An 11,425-nucleotide genomic window follows, 5' to 3' on the forward strand; every position below is an offset into this window, starting at 1 on the left:
CGCGGTGGCTCCGCCTAGCCCGGGTCGGTAAATCGGCCGGAGGCAGCGGAGGGCGGGGCCAGGAGAGCGAGACCTGCAGCCCCGCCCACCACCGACGGCAGCCGCAGCGCGGGGCCCTCCCGAGGCCAGGGCAAGCCGCGACGGAGACACCGCCGCCGCCCCGGGCCGTACCAGCGGCCTGCAGGCAGCGAGAGTGGGCGATGCCAGCACAAGCCCCTCCCCAGCCACAACTCTGGTTTGAAGGTGTAAGGGGCGGAGCCAAGAGATGGTGAGGCGAGCACAAGTCCCACCCAGTCCCAATAGCAAACTCAGCTTGGAGGCGGTGAGGGTGGGTGGGTGTATTCAGGAGCTTCATCTGTTTGTAACGTCAGTTTTTTATGTCAGTAGATGTCAGTGTCTGCAGGGACTGGTCAGATGACCCACTGTTGTCACTTTCAAGCTGACCCATTCTGTGTCCCCATGAAGCGGGTGCTGGCGCCAAGGTGCCACCCTGTCCTTGGCTGTGGGTGCAGTGCCCCTGTGCTGAGGTGCCCCCTCACAGACATCTCACAGGTGTCCCCAGTGCTGTGCGGCTCCACTGGCACCATGGCCTGTGTCTGTGCTCCCACAGCCAGCATGAGGGCAAACAGACCTGCAGGGCTTCACCTGGATCACACCTGGGCAGCACACCAGCACCTAGCCTGGCTACCAACACCTGGGCACAGAGCAAACCACTGTCTGTGTACCCAGCACTGTGTGCCCTCTGCAGCCCCTCCATACATGTCCTCTGTGAGGTCTTGGGCTGCTTCCATACCCCAGTGCCATGGCCATGGCCTCCAGATCGGGCAAGGTCACAGAATCATTTAGGCTGGAAAAGACCTCCAAGATCACTGAGTCCAATTTATGGCTGAATACCACCTTATCAACTAGACCATGGCACTAAGTGACACGTCCAGTTGTTCCTTAAACACCTCCATGGATGGTGACTTCCTGAGCAGCCTGTTTCAATGTCTAATCATCTTTTCTGTGAAGAAATTCTTCCTAATGTCCCATCTAAACCTCCCCTGGCACAGCTTGAGGCCATTTCCTCTTGTCCTGTCATTTGTTCCCTGGAAACAGAGCCTCACCTTTGGCTACACCCTCCTCTTAGGGAGTTATACAGAGTGAGAGGGTCCTCGTTGAGTATCCTTTTCTCTAGGCTAAACAACCCCAACTTCCACAGCTGCTCCTCATTGGACATTTGCTCCAGTCCCTTCAGCAGCTTCACTGCCCTTCTCTGGACCCAGATCTCTGGGGAGTAGGACCATAGGAACCCAGCAAGTGCACCCAGGATATGGTGGCAGCTCGCAGGAGGTCTTGAGGGGTCTGACAGGTCTCAGTGCCTGGGGTGGTAGGAACCCAGGGCATTGTTCATGCTGTTCAGTCATTGACACCTCATGGTCCTGGCCCCATCTGAGAACAGACATGTGCTTAGGTCTCCCAGGGCATAGCTGTCCCCCACAGCTGGCCTGGGGTGGACCAGGAACAGGCATGGGCACAGGCATGGTTTCCCACAACACAGCCCTACAGCCTGTGGCAGACCAAGTCCACCCCGTCAGTGTGAGGCTTCTGAAGCCTCCATCCAGAGCAGGCACAGGAGAAAACATCCCCTCTGCCCTCGAGTCAGGATCTGCAGCTCAGTGCTGCCCCAGAGCAGGGGAAGCTGGTGCTGGAGCTTGCAGTACCCGTGGTCCTGGGCCAGCTTCAGCCTCCTGGGTGGCTACAGCACGGCTGGACAGCAGCCAGGTTCTCCTGCAGGTGGGTCTGGCTGTGTGGGGATGCACACATCCCTGCTTCTCAGGGTGGCTCAGGGCACAGCTTCTGATGGCCGCAAAAACTGGAATTGGATGCTGGTGGCAGGTGGGAGGAGATTCCCACAGAGCAGTGAGGCTGAACTGGCCTGCCTGTTGCTGCTGGCACATAGGCAAGGATATAAAGCTGTTAGAGAGTGTCCAGAGGAGGGCTATGAAGATGGTGCAAGGTCTGGAGGGGCCATGAAGAATGGCTGAGATCACTTGGTTTGTTCAGCCCAGAGAAGAAGAGCCTGAGGTCAGGCCTCATCAGCATCTGCTGCAGCTTCCTCCTGAGGCCAGCAGAGGTGCAGCTCCAATCTCTTCTCTCTGTGACCAGTGGCAGGACCCAAGGGAATGTCTGGAGCTTTGTCAGGGGACAGTTAGAATGCATACTAGGAAAAGGTTCTTCCAGAGGGTGGTCAGGCTCTCCAGGGAACGGTTATAGCACCAAGGCTGCCAGAGCTCAAGGAGTGTTTGGACAATGCTCTCAGGCAGAGGGCTTGGGGTGTCCTGTGCAGGGCCAGGAGCTTGACTCGATGATCCTGGTGAGTCCCTTCCAACTCAGGATATTCTTTATGATCTGTGCAAAAAGGACCAAGCAAGGATAGGGAAGATGATGGGTGGGAGTCTGCTGCCTGCATCAGGGTAGCCACTGGCAGTGCTGCCCCCAGCTGTCCAGGCCACAGGCTCAGGGGAGCTCAGTTAGAAGAATCTGCTCAGACAAAGTACAGGGCCGAGCACAGGTCTCTCTAACAATAGTTCCCAGTGCAATCTGCATTTATAAGATTATTGCCATGGCAGCAGAAATTTGCATATTAATAGAAGCCAGTCTTAATTGCTGAACTGCTCCTAATGTCTTGAAGCAGAAAGGAGCCTGCTGTGATTCACCAAGCTACAACTGCCACTGCTGGGGCACCTGCCTTCTCAGCCAATTTCCTTAAAACTTTCTCTCCTGCTCCCTCTGCCAAGCCCAGTCCAGCACAGCTCCAAGATCTGTGCAGCTGCCCACAGCATCCATTTAGAAGTGACGTCCCTATGAGGGTCCTCTGGGATGATGCCTTTGGAATCCATCTGACCATGGAGGACTAGTGCTATACACAGAACACCTCCTGTATGCTCAGGATTGCCCGCAGGTGTTTCAAAGCCCTATCTGGCTGACTGTGCTAAAATGGGCACAAGCCATTGCAGAGCAGGTAGCAGCAGCACGCCTGGGGGTACAGCTGAAATGACCCTGCTGGAGGTAATTCCAGCCTAGCCATCAGTGTCAGTGTGGTTTAAAATGGAGGAGGCACTCGATCCCTTTCCTGTCCCTGGCTGGGACAAGACAGATGCAGTGGTCAGGTACTTGCCATGGAACAACTTGTACATCTCTCTGAGATGAGGAATCTGCCCGCTCCCCAGCAAAGGTCAATCCTGGATGCCTAGGGTAGTTGCAGGAGGCTTTGCTGCAGCCCAGCCCTGCTCATCCACCTCGGGCCCCTCTCCTCTTCCAGCACCTGGACTGCCTCCCTGAGCATTCCGAGGGGAAGCTTGGGATCCTGCTACAGCAGCAGGAGGCCCGCCGCCCCTGCCAGAAGCATCGTTGGCCCGGGCATGCCTCCCCGGCTGTCTGGCAATGGAGACAGCGCATCCCATTGCTGTCTGCAGCTTCCACAGTGGGTCCTCCACGGCGAGATGCTTTCCAGGCTCCAGCCCAGCATGGTTGCCTCCTTCCCGGCGCTGAGCGGCAGCGTGGGAAGGCTCAGACTGTGCTGGAGCTGAGTCTTCGCCACTGGATGGCACACGAGCCCCAGCAGAGGAGCCTGGGTGGCCTTGGGGTGCTGAGCAAACCGCTGGCGGCTGCGGGCTGGGGGTGCCGGAGGATGCTGAGAGGGGAGGGGGAGTGCCAGGATGTGCTGGCAGGTGCCGGGCTCCCAGCCCCTCAGCTCTGCTCGCTCCACGCCGCCCTCGGGACTGTCGGTGGCTGGGTCGGAGCGGGACTCTGACCTTGGCTGAACAGTATCAGCCGCACCTCCCGCTGGGCGTCCAGCCGCTCCTCAGGAACACGCAATTTTCTTCCTGACCAGCACTCCCTCCAGATAAGGGTGAGCTTACCTCCCTGCTCCTCGCAGGCTGGAAATTCAGGGAGGTTAATTCAAGACCTGCTGGCCTTGACCAGCACGGGCTGAAACGAGGTCTTTATTTAATATAGTTTTTTGTGCCAATGACACTGCTGGAGGGCAGGGAGTGTCAGCATGGCCAATAACTCACAATAAAAACTCTTCTCTCCCCCAAATCCCTGACCAGCCACTTTTCTATATGCCTCTGTTGGCCTCTCAGCCCTGTTCTCATCAGCACAGAGGTACCTCTGCATCCCTTTCTTCACTAGGACATCTTTACCAGCATCCAGGCGGTGCAGGGTGGCCTAATGCTGCGGGATGCCCAGTGCTGCGGTGCTGGGATGGGGCAGAGGCAGACTGCTCAGGCTGTGGCTCCCCTGTGGGGTCACCCTGCCCTAGCCTCTCCCTGGTGCTGCCACCTCATCAGCTGTGCTAAAGGTCCCTGTGGCCCAGCTGTGCCTGGGAAAGTGAGCAGACAACCAGAGGAACAGAGAGGTTGTCTCTCTGCTGCCCTTGGCCCCACTGTTCTCCCATGGCCACTGTGTCAACAGGAACTGGAAAAGGAAACAGGGGCTAAGGAGATGCCAAGACCCCTGCTGCTCAGGGAAAGATAAGGAGGGAAGGGGCATTTACGGACTGTCCAGGGGTGGCGGATGCAGGAGGTTCCCCTGTGGTGCAGGAGAGGGACAGCATTGTGTCCCCAGACTGCTTTCCATGTAGCATGCTGATTGTGGGCAGTGACTGGAGATGCATGGGATGCTCAGGTGGTGGTTTAAGCCAGACATTTAAAAAGCTGGAAGTGATTTGCCCATGAAGCTTTGGAGAGGGCTGGCAGATACTGTTCAGCCAAGGTCAGAGTCCCGCTCTGACCCAGCCACTGACAGTGGGGAGGACTTCCTCACCCACAGATCCTCCCCATGGCACAGAGACAGCTGCACTCTGGCTGAGGTTCTTGGAATGTTCCTCCAGTCCATTCCCAGGGTGTCTGCAGCATCCCAGAGCCCTGAGGGGTGGGATGCAAATGGGCAATCCCAGCTGTGTCTGCCCATGGCCTCAGTATTCAGTCCACTGCACTTCCTGGGAGGAAGGGATGAGTGCCAGGGGACAGGTGGCCCTGCTGCCTCCCCCAGACACTCTCGGGATGCAGCAGTCTGCTGTGCACCTGCTCCAGGAGCAGGACACTAACCTTCCCAAATCCACTCTGCCAACAAACCAGGACTGAACTTTTAACTTTGCCCTTGAAAGGGGTGACAAAGCCCAAAGAGCAGCAGCCATGGCCCTGACCAAGGCTTGCTTGGAGCACACACAGGAGACACCCCAACTGCCACAGGTCTTGCTTGGAGCACACACAGGAGACACCCCCACTGCCACAACCTCCTTCCTGGCTCCCAGTTCATGGGTTTGGTGGCCAATGGACCACCACTCTGCAGATGCTGATTAGCAGCAGCCAAGGAGCTGCTGTGCCTGTGTCCTGGACCTCTCCAAGTACAGAACCTGTGCATCTTTGCAGACACCCACTGTGTGGGAACCAGAGCCAAGCCTTGGCACATCCAGCCATGTGTGCTGGAGCCGGGCACTGGTGCCTTGTCCAGTCCTGCAGGTTTATAGTCGTGTCTGCTCAGGGTCACATTCACAACATTGTCCAAAGTCCCCAACACTCCCACAGCCTTCTGGGTGCCCCGAATCCACACCCTCCTGGTCATCAAGTGTGTCCCAGGAATGGTAAGGAGATCTCCAGGCCGATTTTTCCAGGGAAATCACTGCAACACAATAGCATCTTCAGTTGGAGCTTGGCTTGGTTCCACTGACATGTGGCCAACACCTACAGCCCTTCCTCTCTCTCCCAGCAGTTTGTTTTGTTTCCTTCAACATTTATAGGTCAGCTGGAGTCAAGAGAACTAATGAGCAGGAGCATGGCCCCAGGAACTTCCCAGGCTCTTGTGGACTAGGGGCATGGTGGGATGGACATGGGGAATGCTCCAACATCACACAGCTGATTTGGGAATCCCTGCATTTCAAGGGTGGTACAGGTTCAGTTCAAAGATGATGGAATTGACTTGCAGTGAAAGCGAAAGGTGAAGGTCTTCATAGAGAAGGTCTACAAAAAGAAAATTAGGAACAGTTTAATATTTATCACATCAGGGAGACTAAACACAGTGTTATATTAAATGGTAAAACAGAATTGTTATTTTGTAACCTTTAAGCTATTTTCAAATTTATGTTCTCACCATCAGACCAGATCAAAAGATTTCCTGGGGAACTTATTTGAGGAAGGGTTTTTGGGATGTTGATGCTGCTCTATTGGGGCACTCGGACTATGGCACCAATCACAACTCTTCCTTCTTGTCATTAAGCATTATTTCCAATGCAGGAACCAACCTACACATCTGTTCTCTGGTGTGGAAAAGTGCCGGATTGAGGCAAGGAGACAGTGATCTCTCCAGCGTCTCTGGTAGACCACTGGGTGTGCTCAGTTCAGGGGCAGGTGAAATGTGAAAGCCAACTCCTGGACCCTTGCTGCTGGTAGGTCCCACTCAGAGGACACATGGATCAGGCTCAGGAGCAACAGACATGCAGCAAATGAGCACCAGTGTAAGCACAAGACCTTCGCCTGCCACCTATCTGCCCTGCAGCTGCAGCACCTCCCAGCACTGCTGTGGCAGGAGCTCCTGGAACCAGTATGAGATCCAAAGAGCACACCAACGTCAGAGCCAGGACAAAGTCTAGCAGGACATGGAGAGGTGTGAAAGGCGAAGTGCTGTCACATGTGCCTCATCCCCGTGACTGCCAGTGCAGGATGTCACCCACACTTGTGTGCCTGGTGCTTTGCACTGGCAACACACATGAGGCTAAGATGGGGATGTCTCCCACCATGCACATCTCCTGAAGCAAGAACAGGAGCAGGGAGAATCATCCATCCTGTGGCTATTGAGTACCTGGGACATGCTGTGTGGTGTGTCCCAAGACAATCCCAGTCCCCTGGCATGACTGCGCCATTCCCTGGTGGGGTGTGGGGCTGGGTGGGTGCGTGTGGGGTGCCTGCACGCCCCAGCCAAGGCATTTCCTTTCAGGGGGCTTTGTCCACACCATCACTAATAATATCAAGGTGTTCTGCCAAGTTCCTTCCAGCAAACCTATGACTTTATTCAAAGTGACAGGAGACCTGATTTATTATACTAACGAGCCAGTGATAAATAAACATGACCTGAGAGAATCCCAGTCCCACAATTCCATTCTTGTTCGGCTCCTTGGGGGAGATGAAAGGTTTCCTACAATTTCCCAGTGCTACCCAGAATCTCCCCTACTTGATCTGCCAAAGCTTTCTCCTGCTGTCGAGCCTGGCATCTGATTGAATTGACAGAAGCGGCTTATTAATTGTACTAATGAGGGGTTCAGCAATATGGAGCAGTGGAGAGAGTCCAGTGTGGCTAATAAAATGCTCAAAGCTGAGCAGTGCATAAGGTCACCATGTTGCCAGGCTACTGGCTAAGCTGCCTGGAAAACGAATATGTGAACCAGTAGGTGACTCTGGGAAAAATATTGCTCCAGAACTCACATAATTAATAGGACAGTGATGCTTTATTTTCTTAGGAAGAATATAGAACAGGGTGGGTGTGAGTGCACAGCCATTGCAGCTGAGTGGCTGGGGTGGCTGGGGGCTACAGGAGCTATGCTGGGGGTGGGATAACAGGATCTCCTCCTCTCCTGGCTTTTCCCAGCAGCCATTTACTCCTCCTCGCAAACATGCAGGAGCCCAGAGCTTGGGATTCAGGAGAGGCCTGAGGATGGTGCTCACACTGTGACAATTTGGTGTGGCCTGAAGGGAGATTTTGGATATCTGGTAACAATAAGGGAACTGCCCTGTGTTTGACCTGAGCTAGTTCCTCAAATACCACTGCAGGGAGAGATAAACAAGGCTAATTAGGACTAACGATAACTGTAAATTTGGCAAGGGGATGTTCTCGGGATCTCTGATCTCTTGAGACAGTAATTCCCACTGGGAGTTTACCACACAGCCCCCAAGGGTTTATAGCAATAAATAGGAATATTTTTGCTCCACTAGGAAGGAAAAAGGAAAAGAAAAGGACAAATACTGATCTTAATCTCTTTATTTGCAACTAGTTTTGTAGCCCCCATTCAAGTTCTCCAAATTGCACCTCACCAGGGGAGCTTATTCTCATACCAGACTGTTATTTGAGCAAAGCCCTGGAGCCTGAGCATCTGCCTGAAGCAAACACTGGAAAAAGGTCTTTAATCTTTCAGGCTCGTGTGGGACTTGCAGCTGTGGCACTTCGGGCTCCTACATGCCCCCTGTGCTGCGTGTGAGGCTCCATGGGCTGTCAGCTCTGTGCTGGGAAATGTCAGTGGGGTGCCTGCACACGGAGGGATCTCCAGGGGTCTGGAGTGTACCCCCAGCACAGAGCTGCAGGCCACTGTGCCATGTACTGGATGGGCACTGATATTTTTCTCACTCTATTGGCAGGAACAGCCTTTCAATCTGCCGTTAGGTGGGCTGGGATTGCCTTTGGGAGAGACAGGTTGATGTGGCTGCGGTGGCCAGCGAGTGGCCACTGCTGAGCCACAGAACAGACATTCAGACAATTCAGCAGAAAGGTCCCTTACAAAATCCACCACGGTAATGTCAGGAGAATGAGGCAACATGACAGAAATGGCTTTGCCTGGAGATGGGATCATGAAAGATTTATCCATCTAAACAGAGAGGCCCACAGAGTCCCTCTAACTGCTGTGGCTGTCTCTGGCTGTGTGGAGCTGGATCATGGCCTTGTTCCTGGCCATGGACTGGCTCCTGGGGAGGTGCTGGTTGCTGCCACACGGTCCTGGGATAAGCCAGCTGCCACAGTGGTGGGGTGCTGGGGCAGGCAAGAGCACAGGGTGCCCCAGACCCACATTCCTGAGGAGCTGGTGGCATGTGGCCTGGTGGTAGGGCTCACACATCACCTGCAAGGTGATGGGGTAGGAGCAGAGGTGGAGGAGCAGGAAGGGAGAAAAGACAGCCTGTCTCCATGCTGTGCCTCCACCCTGAGACTGCTGAACAACGGCTGGAAAGGTGATGGGGAGATGGGAAGTGTGGGGGGAATGATTGGACACGCTCCAATTGCCTGTGTGCCGCCCCTGCCAGATCCAGGCAGGCTGTCTGCTGCTGGCACTTCCCTTGGGCCACAGTCTGATCCCTGGCCCCATGTCTCCCTACCCCACAGCTCTCTCACGGGTCCCTGCCCCATGTCTCTCTGCTCTCCCAAGGACCTGCCAGCTCTTCCCTCCCAAAGTCTTTGTTTCTCATCCCTGGTTGCCAGTGGATCTGAGGCTCAGGTTTCCAAGGTAGAAAAGCAGTTTCTTCCCTTGTAAATTGCCCATGTTTTGTTTTGTTTCCTGACTGCTCTCACACAGCCTTGGAAGCTGGGGCTGCTGCCACTGGGGCAGCCCACAGGTACTGTCCTGTCTCTTTCTGGAATCCAGGGCCACCCCAGGAAGTATGAGCTGCCTGTGAGCTCTGCCCAGTCCTTCTCATGAATGGGTGTGGGAGCCAGGTGCCTTTCTCAGGGAGCTGACTACACCCTGGACTCAGCAAGTGCAAGTTGACCAAACACAAAGCTTCAGCTTAGTGCAGCCGCCCACGCTAGAGGGTGGGCCGACAGTGTAGCAGTAGAGAGCAGAGAGTAGAGAGCAGGGCCAGAGAGGGCTCCTGCGCGCTGGTATCCAAATGGGACACAGCCCTGGCCTCAGCATGGCCTCAAGTTCTGGCTCAGGTGGGATTCTGGTGTTCTTTAGACAGAAATGGGTGATATTAATTCCCTGCTCACCCCAGGGATCCATGCCTGGGGTCACAGCTTCTGAAACCTCACCAAGACCTGTGCAGCACTAGGGATGTACAGAGGCGCAGACTCTGCTCCAAACAGCTGGTCCATGGATTCCGCCCTGTAAGTGGGAGCTTTGTCTGAATTCCCCCACGAGGGAAGTGAAACTAAAGATTTCCTGGTGTGAAGGTTCTGCCAGCACTGATGCAACCCACTGTCCTGCTGCCTGGGGTCTCTTGGGCAGGGCAGACCACTCCACAGTATCCTGCCCTCACTCCCACTCCCCCCGCACTGAGGATACCGAAGGCCCCTCTGCCAAGTTCTCCTGCCTGGCTCCTCTTGCCAGCTTGAAATTCACTTGGGAAAAAAATACTCAGACTAACAAATAACAACCCTGGCGGCTGGCCAGTGATTCAAAGGCTCCAAAAACGAAGCCGAAATTTGCAGCTGGCCACACTCCCTGCCTGACTTGGCAACAGAGCTGGTGTCTGAACACCTGCCAGGGCCAGGAGCGACTGTGGCGCCCGCAGCGGAGCGCGCTGAGCCGGCCGTGGGGCATTGTGCGTGCCCTGGCACCACTGCCGGGCTGCCAAGTGTGGCTGTACCTGTGCCCCGGGCTTTATTTTCACAGAAAGGGATCTTCTGGCTCCCAGGGGCAGCTCTGGCAGGACAAGGAAAAAAACGTTTGCAAACAACACTGCTGCTGTGGGAGGCAGGGTGCACACCAGAGCTCTCCGGGTTCCACACCGCAGTGTGCTCAGCACTCCCACATACTGTGGCCCCACAGCCAGCTAGACTGGCCCTTCACCCCACCCTAGGCAGGCTGGCATCACTGCCTGAGCCACCTAAGCAGCAGCTCAGCCAGGACGGGTGCTGCTGGGGTGGTGAGGGAGCCGGGACTGGCTGGGCAGGGGGGTCAGTGCAGTGCAGGGGAGTGAACAGGCAGCTGTGAAAACACAGCAGAGCCTGGCAGAGGGTAGGGGCTCCTGCAGAGAAACACAAACTTTGATAATCTTAAATGACAAGGAGGCAGAGAGGTGCAGGGATGTGGAGGAGCAGAGCAAGAGGCTGTTGGAAGGGCATGGCACTGGGCTGCAGCCTCTTGGCCTCCCCATGCCCAGGAAGGGGTGTCATGTGGAAAGGTAATTTGATCCTGGGATTTACTGAATGATACTGTGGATTATTTCACAACCATCATGTCACAGTGTAATCTCATTATGGCATTACACAGCCACATGCAGGTGCAGCCCTATTGGGCCCAAGGCTGGTGACAAATGAGGACCTGCCTGGGATATATCTTTTGCTGAGGCTTGATCTGAGACCAGACAGCAGAGGAGGAGTCATTTAATCAAGGGTGGCTGGTGACAGTTAGGACCTGGGATTTTCCAAGACACACAAGAGGCTGGGACAGGGTGCCATGGCTTTGTGGCAGAGAGCTGAGCCCCCAGGTGCAGGAGGAACACTGACAGGCAGTAGTGTGACCGTTCCTGCTCTGGTGGTACTGGGGCTGAGGTTCTTGCCCCCATTATGGGCACCTGGGGCAGAGGCAAGAGGCAGCCACGCAGCTTGGAATGCAGCATAGGTGCTGGGTTGGTTCTGACAGAGTTCAGACACTTAGAGGGAGATTCTCCATCCTTGGAGACCTGAGCCCTGGGCATCCTAGGCGGGGGGCATGGTCAGGGCACAAGGCAAAGGGGGC

General features: G+C 55.2%; 1 long non-coding RNA gene across 1 annotated transcript; it reads left to right on the forward strand.

Moving 5' to 3' along the window:
• The first annotated feature begins 38 nt into the window (after nt 1-38).
• On the forward strand, nt 39-7,124 carry LOC111922255 (uncharacterized). Its single transcript, XR_002860452.2, has 2 exons — nt 39-268; nt 6,282-7,124. It is a non-coding gene; the product is annotated as an uncharacterized LOC111922255 (long non-coding RNA).
• Nucleotides 7,125-11,425: the final 4,301 nt, after the last annotated feature.

The sequence above is a fragment of the Cyanistes caeruleus genome, chromosome 24 (assembly GCF_971803275.1).
Source record: "Cyanistes caeruleus chromosome 24, bCyaCae1.hap1.1, whole genome shotgun sequence".
NCBI lineage: Eukaryota > Metazoa > Chordata > Aves > Passeriformes > Paridae > Cyanistes > Cyanistes caeruleus.